The sequence below is a fragment of the Oryctolagus cuniculus genome, chromosome 13 (genome assembly GCF_964237555.1).
Source record: "Oryctolagus cuniculus chromosome 13, mOryCun1.1, whole genome shotgun sequence".
NCBI classification, from domain to species: Eukaryota; Metazoa; Chordata; class Mammalia; order Lagomorpha; family Leporidae; genus Oryctolagus; species Oryctolagus cuniculus.
The window spans coordinates 38,678,728-38,692,097 of record NC_091444.1 but is presented as its reverse complement, the minus strand read 5'-3'; positions in this window follow the sequence as shown (position 1 = coordinate 38,692,097).

Genomic DNA, 13,370 nt, shown 5'->3' with positions numbered 1-13,370 from the left:
TATTCATCCTTGAACCCCTAGCCTCCACCCCAGCACCTGGCATATGATAAGCCCAATACATATTCAGTGAGTGAATACAGTTACCAAGGGCTGTCGAGGATCGTAGTCAACTTTACTCAAGTCCTGCCCTAGATGATGAGTCAGCCGCAGTCCAGGACCGTCCATCTATTCAGCTAAAGGAAGCAGGCTCAAAATGCAACAGAGACGCACAGGCAGCATGTGTTATCTCATAAGAGCAGCAGCAGAGAGGTGCAGGTGTCTGCGGAGGGAGCTAACACTGGCTCTGTAGGTTCAGTGCAGGTATCTGTAAGTGGCTTGAATGGCTGACCAGTGGATCACCCTCAAGCTCTGCAATTTTGGGCATCATCTCACTTCCCCCTGCCCTACAGATGTGTGTAAGTCCTCACCTGATGACCAGGTGTGGCTGGAACACAGCAAACGAAGAAGCCGCGTTTTTGCTGAGCAGGTGTCACAGCGGAGCTGGAGGGGGCAAGCGCAGAACTGACTATGCCCGGGTCCTGGGCCAGGGAGGCAGGCTAATGGGACGCAACTTCCTGCTTGCCTTCCCCACTCGTCTGAATGCCATCTCCCCGCGCACGCCGCCTGCGGAAATGAAGCGATTTTCCTATTATTAGCACTGCTAAGCAGGCACTGTAAACAGATCACAAACAATGAGCCTTTGTTGGAAACACCCTATTTAGTTCTGAGCCCTGCTCCTTCCACACCTGGAGATGTGTCATGCATTTGCACGATACTGCTTAGAAGGCGGCTGTCATGGCAGCTGGAGTGGGGGGGTGCTCAGTGGTGCGGGATGGGGTGTGAAAAACCCACGCCCTCCCAACTTCGCGTCTCAAACCTGGTTTCCGGGGTCAGCCACTTGTCCTCCTGAGAACAGGCCATCAACGGACAGCATTGGGTGTCATCAGTAACATGGTCCTTCTGGGATGCCAGTATTTCTTCTGATTTCTTAACTCCAACAGGAACTGTGAGGGCCTGAGCTTTCCCATCAGATGTGAAGCATGTTTCCAGCCACTGGTGGGGGCACTGCTCCTGGAGAAAATCCAAGGCTACTAAGTCTGACCCTACAGCAATGAGTCTGTGACTGGCAAGATGAATGCTGATTCTAATTTTGCACCGTCTGAACATGACGGCTCGGATCAGTGTTCTCTCGGGCACCGGCTGCAACGTGCCCCACCTGCCCCTCCCCTTCTCATTGAACTCTGCCTCCCTCACCTTCTACCCTGTGTGTTTCACCAGAATCTCACCTTTTAAAAGCGGGTTCCATTTTCTCCATTTACATGAAGCATGCCTGAAGCCATTAGAAAGATCAAAGTGTGTGCACACACATACATATGTACACACACACACACACGGAATGAAAGCAGCTTGTACCCTGGCACAAAAACAAGCCCTGGAAGTCTCATCTGAGTGAGCAAGGGATGTCATCACCACCACCAGATCACGACAGCTTGAGTGTTTACGTGTTCCCTGAAAGAGTTTATAAATAGGGGCTATTAATAATCGATGCGGACTGCTTCCTGAGCACCAGATCCTGTGCAAGCACTTGCCACGTGCCAGCTCCTCTAACTCCCCTGCTCTGCAACGTGGGACCTGCCGTCCTCACGCCAGCCGTGGGGAAGCCGAGACTCTGAGAGGTGAGGCACCTGCCCGGGCAGGGTCGCACGGCACATGGCAGGGCAGCTAGGATTCCGCCCACTTCTACTGGACTCTGAAGTCTGAGCTCTGAACGCTGCTCTCTACTCTCTGAAGACAGACACCTATGGATACTGTCTCCTGGAGGGAGACAGGAGGAGCCTGACAGTCAAGCTCTGCAGATACAAACAGGCCGTTTTATAGTTCAGTACCCAAGACCTGCAGAACTGGAAGTTCGCCAGCTGAGACGGCGTCCTGGTGTGCAGGCCAGAGAGCCATGGCCAGGACAGCCCGGCTCCATCGGCCCGGGGTCTCTCCTCCTCTCAGGAAATGAGCCGCCAAGAAACTCCTCTCCTCACAACAAGCTCTCCCCACAGAGCATTTCTACGACCAAGAGGGACCCAGAGAAGTTATGTAACTGCACAGGACCCACAGCTGGGAAACGGTGGGCTCAGGACTCAAACCCAGGAAGTCCCAAACCCTGGGCTTTGCAGAGGAGCCTGGACTAACTGTCCCCAGAACAGAAAAGAACAGAAACGACTTCACAGCCCAGAGACCAGTGGCTGGGAGAGCAGAGGCACTAGCGGCGAGGACCAAGGCTTTGTACTAAATCACCTACAGGATGAAGACCAGAAGCATCCAGGCTGGCCGTCAAACCTTGGTACTGTTTTGTTTTGTTTTGTTTTCTAAGATTGATTTTATTTGAAGAGTTACAGAGAGGTAGAGACACAGAGTGAGAGAGGTCTTCCACCCGCTGGTTTACTCCCCAAATGGCCATGGCTGAGCTGATCTGAAACCAGGAGTCAGGAGTTTCTTCCAGGTCTCCCAAGCACCTGGGCCATCCTCTGCTGCTTTTCCAGGCACAGTAGCAGGGAGCTGGATCAGAAGTAGAGCAACCAGCGTCCATATGGGATGCTGGTGCTGCAGGCCAGGGCTTTAACCCTTTGTGCCACAGTGCCAGGTGTTTTTAAAAATTTTTTAAAGATTTACTTACTTATTTGAAAGGCAGAGTTACAAAGAGGCAGAGGCAGATATATAGATATAGATATAGATACAGATATATAGGTATATAGATATAGATATATAGATAGAGAGAGGTCTTCCATCCACTGGTTTACTCCTGAAATGGCCACAACAGCTGGAGCTGGGCCAGTCTGAAGCCAGGAGCTTCTTCCGGGTCTCCCACATGGGTACAGGGGCCCAAGCACTTGGTCCATCTCCACTGCTTTCCCAGGCCATAGCAGAGAGCTGGATCAGAAGTGGAGCAGCTGGGACTTGAACCGGCAACCATAAGGGATGCTGGCACTGCAAGCGGCGGCTTTACCCGCTACACCATAGCGTTGGCCCCTCAGTGGTTTTTAACTCCTCCCATCAGCATCAGCAAGTCAGAAGTAAGAAATAAGTAAGTGTTGCTGAGCGCTTCCAGCAGAATGAAGGAAGTGCAAAAATCTCGCTAATTCCCCAGGACATGTTGGCAGACACCTCTGCCTGTCGAATTCCTGGTTCTCTGGGTAGATATTTCCATCTGAATTAATTTACACTGTGGGAGTCTTAAATACAACCAACCAGACACTATGCAGTTTCTGAAAACTCCCTCTCCTTCATCCCTGATTTTTTTCCATTCGTTCACAGGCACAGGAGTCTCTGGCACAGGGCCACGACTCGCGCCAGCAAAGATGCTAACTGGGAATTCATCCTAACCACACACCCCTTGGTCCTGTACTCGGAACACTCAACGCTGAGCCAACCCACGATGGCCTTTCCGAGATTCCCATGCTCTTATTGAACACTAAGCTTGAGAAAAACGCCGCATACTCAGCTTGGCCACAAAACAGAGGACAGACTGTTTCACAACCAGGAAACGCTTCATTTTCCAAAGTGGTCAAGGCAAATCAGAATGTTGAATCACATAGCAAAAAAATGCATCCCAAATGACAAATACGTTTGTTCATCACTTTCAAGATTTGCCATCCTGATGCCTGCAAATGTGAATATTTTTACCAGTCTTTGTTCCATGACAAAAAGAATCAGCCTCCCAGAAAGGAAGGGTTCCTATCAGCATTTTCTCTGTCTTTTAGCAAAACACTGTCGGCTATGGGGTAAAGGGTTTTTGATAGAACCAATTGTTTTCCCTAGTCCCAATAACTTAAATTCAGTGTTTTCAAAATCAGGAAGTACCTTGCTGTCTTAAATACTGCTAGGCATAATACCGTCCCTGAGTCTCCCGTTACTCTAAGGACATTCAAGGACAAATGGGACTGGCAGTGCCCACAAGTTTGTGCATCGCTAGGCAATAGAAACTTGGGGATTTTCCGCTAATGCTCTTGTTCTGTATAGTACAGCTCTCTTTTAAAGGAGAGAACAGAACGAAAATGAAACCGGAAATTATAATAAAATAGCTTTTAAAACACTACAAATAATGGCAATGTCAGCAATAATAGTGTGCAAAAATATCCTTTGAAAAAACTGTATAAATTTCACAAAGGACTGTGTAGTCAGTGGAACAATTTCCCAGGAAATGATTATAAGTGAGGCAAATGGGGCCGGCACTGTGGTGTAGTGGGTAAAGCCACAGCCTGCGGCACCGGTATCCCACATGGGCACCAGTTCAAGTCCTGGCTGTTCCACTTCTGATCCAGCTCTCTGCTACGGCTTGGGAAAGCAGCCAAAGATGCCCCAAGTGCTTGGGCCCCTGCACCCATGTGGGAGACATGGAAGAAGCTCTTGGCTCCTGGCTTTGGATCAGTGCAGCTCCAGCCATTGAGGCCATTTGGGAAGTGAACCAGCAGATGGAAGATTCTCGTTCTCTCTGTCTCTCTCTCTCTAGGTCTGCCTTTCAAATTAAATAAATAAATCTTTAAGAGAAATAAGTGAGGCTAATACAACTGCGAGCTGGAGAACCCAGGGAGTGCTAATCTGGAAGACACACAGGGAGTGAGGGATGGTCCAGAACATCATATATGCTGTAGGAAGGAATGGTCTAGTTCAGTCCACAACCTGCTTATTCCTGTTTTACCAAATCTTTGGAATTCAATCCTTTTTTTTTTTTTTTTTTTTTTTTTTTTTTTTTGACAGGCAGAGTGGACAGTGAGAGAGAGAGACAGAGAGAAAGGTCTTCCTTTGCCGTTGGTTCACCCTCCAACGGCTGCCGCGGCTGGCGCACTGCAGCCAGCGCACCGCACTGATCCGATGGCAGGAGCCAGGTGCTTCTCCTGGTCTCCCATGGGGTGCAGGGCCCAAGCACTTGGGCCATCCTCCACTGCACTCCCTGGCCACAGCAGAGAGCTGGCCTGGAAGAGGGGCAACCGGGACAGAATCTGGCGCCCCGACCGGGACTAGAACCTGGTGTGCTGGCGCCACAGGCGGAGGATTAGCCTAGTGAGCCACAGCGCCGGCCTTGGAATTCAATCCTTCTTATTCACCTCTCTTGTCTTCACCCTAAATCCAACTCCCATTACATTAAAAGTAGGCTCTTTCAGCCCCATCCCTTTTCAGGTTTTTTTTTTTTTTTTTAAACCATGGAATGCAACAAAATTAGCTGAAGAGCTCTCTCCAAGTAGATTCCTGAGACTCTACCCCAGCCCTCCTGGGCCAGAATCTCTAGTGATGGGGTCCCCAGCTGGGTGGTTTAAAATACTCCACAGGTGGGGCTGGCGCTATGGCATAGCAGGTTGACACCCCGGACTGCAGCGCCAGCATCCCATATGGGTGCCAGTTCAAGTCCCGGATGCTCCAGGTGTGATCCAGATCCCTGCTAATACACTGAGAAAACAGCAGAGGATGGTCCAAGTGCTTGGGCCCCTGTACCGACATGGGAGACCCAGAAGAAGCTCCTGGCTCCTGACTTTGGATAGCCTCAGCTCTGGCCATTGTGGCCATTTGGGGAGTGAACCAGCAGATGGAAGACCTCCCTCTTTCTCGCTCTGTGTCTACCTCTCTCTGTAACTCTGTCAAATAAATAAATCTTTTTTTTTTTTTTTTTGACAGGCAGAGTGGACAGTAAGAGAGAGAGAGAGACAGAGAGAAAGGTCTTCCGATGCTGTTGGTTCAACCTCCAATGGCTGCCGCAGCCGGCGCGCTGCGGCTGGCGTACCGCACTGATCTGAAGCCAGGAGCCAGGTGCTTCTCCTGGTCTCCCATGTGGGTGTAGGGCCCAAGAACTTGGGCCATCCTCCACTGCACTCCCGGACCATAGCAGAGAGCTAGCCTGGAAGAGGGGCAACCAGGACAGAATCTGGCGCCCCGACTGGGACCAGAACCTGGTGTGCTGGCGCCACAGGTGGAGGATTAGCCTAGTGAGCCGTGGCACCAGCCTGAATAAATAAATCTTAAAAAAAAAAAAAAAAAACAAAACAAAAAAAAAAACACTCAGGGCCGGTGCCATGGCTCACTTGGTTAATACTCCACCTGTGACGCTGGCATCCCATATGGGCGCTGGTTCTAGTCCTGGTTGTTCCTCTTCCAGTCCAGCTCTCTGCTGTGGCCTGGGAGTGCAGTGGAGGATGGCCCAAGTGCTTGGGCCCCTGCACCCGTGTGGGAGACCAGGAAGAAGCACCTGGCTCCTGGCTTCGGATCGGCGCAGTTCTGGCTGTGGCGGCCATTTAGAGAGTGAACCAATGGAATGAAGACCTTTCTGTCTCTTCTCTCATTGTCTATAACTCTACCTGTCAAATAAAAAAAAAAAATACCCCACACGTGATTATCAAGGTCATCTCTGATTAGGAATCATGAAATTCAGCTACATGGTCTCTAAAAATCCCTCCAGTACTGCATGCCACCCTCTGGGTAATCTCTCTAAAGCCTTTTTTAGTGATGCCCCAAATCATCAGACATTCTTATAATGAACAGGAGGTTCATGGTTAGTTTTCACCACTCCTCTCTGTATTAATTCAGATTTTATCCTTTGTTGGGCCACCCTTGAGCTGAGACGCCTTCTTCACCCAAGAATACAGACCTGCCAACCACTGCCCAACACACACACTCCCAACCCTTCAAGACTCGCCTCAAGGGCTGCCTCCTGTGGGCACTCAGGGCCCTGCCCACTCCCAGGTTCTCTCAGTCCCCCAAATTCTTGCAGCATTTGTATGTGCCTGGAGACAGTCAACACACAGCATGATATCCAGGAGCAGAGTCAAGTGTCCTGGAGCAATTTCTTTGAAGTGCAAGGTTTTTAAAAACGTCTTGGGGCGGTTCTAAGATGGCGGAATAGGGAGGGAGCACACCCATGGTCCTGGTCCGGGAAGGGAAGGTTCAAAGAGGGGTGAGAATTTGTAGTTTCAGGGAAAGGGAAGCTCTTCCAAAACAGGGAAGACAGGGTGGACCTGCGAGGAGGACGCGGACGCCTGAAGAGCAGGACACCAGCAGGAGTGTGTACACACCAGCACTCCCCCAACCCACCTTGGGACGGACACTGAGACACACACGACTGAGTGGGGGAGGAAATAGAAAATGGAACAGAACTCACAGCAGCCCATAGCAGAGGGAAATCAACCTGAAAAACCACCCAGACGGAATGCCAAAAAAAAAAATAAAAACCCACAATAAGAATATAGAAGAACATATAAACTCACCAGTGGAGCAGGCTAAACCAACCATAACAGAGGCTGAAGAAGAAGAATTTGAAACTATGCCAGAAAAAGAATTCAGAAAATTAATAATCAGATTACTTAGAAATAATGAGAAACAGTGTCGAGAGCTGAACGAAAAACAAGCCCAAGGATTAGAGATCCTAAAGAGAAGCCAGAGTGAAATACTGGAAATGAAAAACTCAATTGACCATATAAAAAACACCGTGGAATCCCTCGGAAATCGAACAGATGAAATAGAAGACCGAATATCAGAATTCAAAGACAAACTTCCAGAAACAATACAGTCAGTTCAAACGCAGGAAGAAAAAATTAAAGAATTAAAAAATATGGTCGGAGACCTACAAGATTCAATCAAACGGTGTAATGTTCGGATAATAGGAGTCCCTGAGGGGGTGGAAAGAGAGAATGGATTGGAAGATGTTTTCAATGAAATAATATCAGAAAACTTCAAACAAAGGCAGCTGGATAACAACAGGCAAATTCAACAGATAGCCAGGACTCTGAACAGGGTAGACCAGAAGAGAAATTCACCACGACACATTGTGGCAACACTCAGCTCAGTGACACACAAAGAACAAATCCTAAAATGTGCCAGAGAAAAACGGCAAATCACATTCAGGGGTAAGTTAATCAGACTCACCCCAGACTTCTCAACGCAAACACTACAGGCAAGGAGACAATGGCATGATATATTTCAAGTTTTAAAAGACAAACAATGCCTATCTAGAATACTATACCCTGAAAAGCTATCATTTATGAATGAAGGGGAAATAAAGATCTTCCAAGACAAACAGAAATTGAAAGAATTTGTATCCACGCGTCCAACCCTACAACACTTGTTCAAAGACGTGCTGCACACAGAAATACAAAAACAAGAACTTCACTACAAAAAAAAAGTGAATGTAGAGTTACCTACAAAGTTCAAAATATATAAACAGCTCGTTTAGGAAACATGAATGGGAAAAGACAGTACTTAACAGTAATTACACTGAATGTGAATGGTCTTAATTTTACTACCAAAAGACATAGACTAGCTGATTGGATCAAGAAAGAGAATCCATCTATATGCTGCCTTCAGGAGACACACCTTATCAGCAAAGATGCACGCAGACTGAAAGTGAAAGGATGGAAAAAGATACTCCAAGCTAAAGGAATAAGCCAGTCCAAAAGGGACAAATATCATATGTTCTCCCTGATCGATGGCAACTAAGTGAGCATCTAAAACGATACCCATTGAAGTCAAATGGACACTATGAGAGACAATGACATGATCAGCCCTTGTCTAGACTGATGAGGAACAACTTACTATTTTATTCCTTTTAGTATTTTTGTTGTTGCTGTTGTTGCTCTCTTTGTTCTACATAAGACCACTGGTTGAACTCTGTAATCAATGCACAACCATTCTTAGGTGTTTAAAATTAACAGAAAAGTGATCTCTGTTAAACATAGAAGTGGGAATAAGAGAAGGAGGAGATATATAGGTTGGCACATGCTCACTTGGACTTACCTCCAATGGTGGAACTAGAAATGTGTCAGGGGATTTCAACTCAATCTTACCAAGGAGGCAGGTACCAATGCCAGTGCACTTGGTAAAGTGATAAGTATAAATACACAACCGATCAAAAAGATAGGGTATGTGTTGATGAGATTTCACAAATAAGACCAGTGTAAGCAACTAATTAAGGATAGAATTAAAAGGGAGAGAATGATCCTGCGGGGGAAACAGGACACACAGCAGAATCATAGAATGGCAGCACTCCTGCCTCAGAATCAACCCTTGGGACATTCGGATCTGGCTAAAAGGTCCATGAGAGTCTCATAGGCATGGAAAGCCTGGTGAACAAGATTCCAGCAGAAGGAACAGGCCATCAAGGAGAGGCGTCTTTCTCTGAAGGGAGGAAGGAACCTCCACTGTGATACGGCCTTGACTAAACAAGTTCAGAGTTGGTGAACTCAAGGGGTTTCCATAGCCTAGACAGCTTATAGCAAGAGTCTTGGGTGATTGCTGACATCATAAATAAGAGTGCCAATTGTTAAATCAACAACGGGAGTCACTGGGTACATGCTCCCCACGTAGGATCTCTGTCCTTAATGTGTTTTACTATGAAACTTAAAAACAACACTACTAGTCGAACAATACCCTATACCTGGTTCGGTTGTGTGAGTGCAGCCTGTTGAAATCCTTGCTTAGTATATACTAAATTGATCTTCAGTATATGAAGGTAATTGAAAATGAAACTCAATGAAGGGCAGGATGGGAGAGGGAGTGGGAGAGGGGAGGGCCACGGGAGGGAGGGAGGTTGGGGGGGGCACAACCATACAAAAGTTGCACTTTGTAAATTCACATTTATTAAATAAAAAAACTATATAACAAACAAAAAAAGGAAAAAAAGAACTTAATACTTTACCCTTTTAGTATTTTTTATGTTCTACTTAAAACAATTGGTTGAACTCTGTAATTAATACACAATTACTCTTAGGTGTTTAATTAATGCTATAACTAGTACTCAAATAGTATTTTACACTTTGTGTTTTTGTGTGGGTGCAAACTGTTGAAATCTTTACTTAATATATGCTAAATTTATCTGTATATAAAGATAATTGAAAATTAATCTTGATGTGAATGGAAGGGGAGAGGGAGTGGGAGAGGGGAGTGTTGTGGGTGGGAGGGAAGTTATGGGGGGGGGGAGCTATTGTAATCCATAAGCTGTACTTTGGAAATTTATGTTCATTAAATAAATAAAAAAAAAACAACTAAAATAAAAAAAAAAACATCTTGGGGGCTGGCACCAGTTGGAGTCCACTTCTTATTCTGGCACCAGTTGCTCCACTTCTGATCCAGCTCTCTGCTGTGGCCTGGGAAAGCAGTAGAAGATGGCACAAGTCCTTGGGCCCCTGAACCCGCCTGGGAGACTCGGAAAGAAGCTCCTGGCTCCTGGCTTCAAATCAGCACAGCTCTGGCCATTGCGGTCATCTGGGGAATGAACCAGTGAATGGAAGACCTCTCTCTCTCTTTCTCTCTCTCTCTGCTTCTGCCTCTCTGTAACTGTCTTTCAAATAAATAAATAAATCTTTAAAAAATCTGAGTGTTGGGGCCAGCATTGGTGCATAATGGTTGGAGCATATGGGATGCTCCACTTCCAATCCAGCTCCCTGCTAATGTGCCTGGGAAAGCAGTGGAAGATGTTCCAAGTGCATGGGCTCCCACACCCAAGTGGGAGACCTGGAAGAAGCTCCTGGCTCCTGGCTTCAGACTGGCCCAGCACTGGCCATTGTGGCCATTTGGGGAGTGATCAGTGGACAGAAGAATTCTCTCTCTGTCTCTCCCTCCCTCTCTCTCTCTCTGTAACTCTGCTTTTCAAATAAATAAATCTTATTTTAAAAAGTGAGTATTGAGTTCTCTGTTTTGTATTACAGATACCAGCAACACTCCAGGAGCAGGTGCTCATGAGTAACCCGAGGGTCCCTTGCCCCCTCACATGTTATCTACACACCAGTGGAAGTCACACAACTGAGCATCACAGCAAGAAAGGCCTCATGAAAAACGTCTGAAATAATGAATGGAAAACTGAATAGAGTCCAGTTGTTCTCCTCACTTGGACACATGAAAGCTCCAAGCCTCCAAGATCGTGGACCTGGCCAGCTCAGCGCTCAGAAAGGCACAGCCATCCAAGGCGTTTGGGCACTTCCGGCTCCCAAGCATGTCATCCAGGGTCCCCCACCGTGACCTCAGCAGCCTTCTCAAAGTATCTCTTCCAAATGCACACTCCCTCCATCCAAGAATTTGGGTGGATAAGTGTGGGGAGCAACTGGGAGCAACTGGGACTAGACTAAGTTACTGGAATTAAGACTTATTCTATGCATCTGCTCTCCCACAATATGGTGCTGGGAGAGGAGGAAACAGCTTCTACACAGCTGCCTCCAGTTCAACCAATAAACAGCAGGACCTGCTGCTGATTGGAGGAGAGCAGCGTACTCGGCATGTGGGTAGCAGAGTTGGGATTGGTGGAAGAGGACTATAAAGGAGGAGAGAGACAACATGCACCAAGAACATCTAAGGGGAACATCTAAGAGGAACACCTGAGCAGCCCCCGAGAGAGCCGGCCGGCGGTGTGCCGCTCCCCCGCGGAAGTGGGGAAAGTGGCAGGGGGAACCACCCTTCCACGGAGGTGGAAGAGATGGTAGCCAACCCGGGAAGAACCAGCAGCAGCAAACCCGGGGAGGGCCGAGCAGACAAAAGAACAGCGCAGGGTCTTGTGTCGTTCCTCCATGAAGAGGGGGAGCGACAGATAAGACTTCCATAGCATTACATACATACCCAGATACTTCAAAAAGTCCATGGAAATGAGATTAAAAGATAAGTTGATTTTGTTACAAAATAAATTTTGGAAATCAATGCACAGTTTTTTCATAATATGCATTTTCCAGAATGTTTCAAGACTCTTTGTACACAAGAAGGAGATTCAGTGCTGAGTCTTAGACATGGTGCTTTCCAGACCCATCCCACAGCCGGCATCCGGGCTCAGCTGATTAAGCTGCCACTTGGCACACCCACATCCCACATCAGAGCGCGGTTCCACTTCCAATTCAGGTCCCTGCTGATGCTTATGGGAGACGGCAGATGATGGCTCAAATGCTTGAGTTCCTCCAACCCACATGGGAGACCCAGATGGAGTTCATGGCTTCTGGCTTCAGCCAGTCCATGGCCTCAGCTGTTGCAGCCTTTTGGGGAGTGAACCAGCAGATGGAAGGGCAATCAATTGATCTCTATCTACCGTTCAAATAAACAAAAAATTAATAAGTCTTTAGAAGAAAAAGACCCATCACAATTATTTTAGATTAAGAACTGGTTTTTAGCTACATCGGGGAGGAAAAAATAAGTTTTGTTCTCTTCGAACTTTATATATAGCATGCATGTCACTGACCAGTCCTGTGAAAGGAAAGCCCCAGCCACATCCATCTCTACACAGACTAGGGCGATGTTTGCTTCTAAAACTTCGCTGACACATCAGCACACCTTAAGGTCTGGCCATCCACGGCGATCTATGGATTCACATGGCAGTTGAAAGAGATAAGCAGGAGCCAGCACTGTGGAGCAGCAGGTAATGCTGCCACCCCATGTGGGCACTAGCTCATTCCCGGCTGCTCCACTTGCTATCCAGGACCCTGCTAGTGGCCTGGGAAAGCAGTGGGAGGCAGGAGACGGCCCAAGTGCTTGAACCCCTGCAGCCGTGTGGGAGACCCAGTTGAAGCTCCTGGCTCCTGGCTTTGGCCTGGCCCAGCCCTAGCCATTGCAGCCATCTGGAGAGTGAACCAGCAGATGGAAGATCTCTCTCTCTTTCCCCTACCCCCCCCCCATAACTCTTCCTTTCTAAATAAATGAATGAATCTCCTAAAGAAGGAAAGACAGAGAGAGAGGAGCCCTCAGGCCTGCCACATAGCAAAGCCAAGGCGGTTCCATGCTAACCTTGTGAACAAAAAGGCAAAGGTCATCCGGAGGAAGGACCAGCTTCTCCAACCCTCCCCACAGCCCCTCTGCCCAGCGTCGTCATCACGACTTATCCCCATCTGTGCACGCCCACCCCTTGCCTGTGTGGAGAAGTGTTCAGTGTCACCTTGTCACACATCCAGTCTGACTGCAAAGGTGTGAAAAGGCAGCCGAGACACGCAGCTCCTGCCACCCGCTCTCAGGCCTCCCCGTCCTCCTCGTCCTGTGTGATTAGGACGTGCAGGGTCTGTCTCTCTACCCAGGCTTGTGAGCGACTTCAATGTCATTACTGAAGATCCTCAGCCGCGCCGATGAGCTCAAGGTGACCTTAACACATCATCTTCCAAGAAAAGAAGGACGGTGCCTGTCACTTTTAAAAAGCCACCCAGTCAACAACAAAACAATGGGCTCAGAAGAATGGCGAGTCCTTTTTCTTCCCCCATGTCTCAAACCACATACCCAGAGAGCAGCAGCACGGTTTCTCTTTAAAGGGAACCATGATCCCCCCCAACACCTTGGGGTCCTCTCAGACAGTGAGTAATTTACCATGTATCTGATTATTATTTGTCAATTAGTCAAAAGATATCGTCAGATTAACCAGCAGATAACAGAGACCTGTGAAAGCAAAAGTCTTTGAAAGG